Here is an 867-nt window from a genome sequence, read left to right as displayed (position 1 = left end):
TGCTTGTGGGGAAGCCTGCAGACCCGCTTCACATCCCTGACCCCACCACTCATCCCCCTGGCTTCCTGGGCCCCTCGAGCTTCTGGCATGACAACCTCAAGCTGGACTCAGATTCAGATGACAAATTGGCCTTCAAGCTGGACTCAGATTCAGATGACAAAGACACACACTTCTTCTCAGTGGGGGTATTGGGCACCCCCTACTCCCTGTCCTGTGCCCCCATGCCCTCACGCCCAGAGTACCTTCTCTATGCTGGTGACAGTGTTGAAGGGTCATATCACAGCCCTCTGTGAGACCAAGGGTGAGGGTGGGAGGTGGCTGGAGGCTGCACACAGGGAGCTCATGCTGGACATGGAGCACGGCACCATCTTCAGTGTCTCCCAGGACCGCAGCCAGCCAGGACTTGGCTACTTCTGCGTGGAAGCAGAAAAGGCAACACTCTACCACTGAGCAGCTGTGGATGACTGTGTGCTGCTCAGTCACCTGGAGTTGCCAAGCTTTGCTCCCCTGGCCCAGCTGGCCCCCAACCATCTACCCATCTACCCATCTACCCATGAAGGGGTGACTGAGTGGGGAGCTTCAGGCCACAGAGGCCAGGGCCAGGGCCCCCAAATGTTGTCCACTGCTATGTGCATCCACCTAGACCCCGACAAGAATGTTAAGGAGTTCCTGGTGACACTGCAGCTTCACAGAGCCACTATATGGTCCTGCATAAACAGAGCTGGCACTCCCAGCTGTTGGACTTCTTAGACATGCCAGATGACCCTGTGCTGGGATACCTGCCCCCAACCGCCCTGCATGCACCATTGACTATAGGCTACTTTATCTCCCTATGTGCATCTTCATCACTGCCAAGACCTTCACCCT

At 56.5% G+C, this 867-nt stretch overlaps 1 pseudogene; it reads left to right on the top strand.

The window, feature by feature from the left end:
• LOC103584112 overlaps positions 1-867 on the top strand; it is a 5,646-nt pseudogene that overhangs the window by 2,384 nt on the left and 2,395 nt on the right.

This window comes from Galeopterus variegatus, unplaced genomic scaffold (genome assembly GCF_000696425.1).
Source record: "Galeopterus variegatus unplaced genomic scaffold, G_variegatus-3.0.2 Scaffold44606, whole genome shotgun sequence".
NCBI lineage: Eukaryota > Metazoa > Chordata > Mammalia > Dermoptera > Cynocephalidae > Galeopterus > Galeopterus variegatus.
The sequence above is the reverse complement of the archived record's forward strand: the minus strand, read 5'-3'. Positions and strand labels throughout refer to the sequence as shown.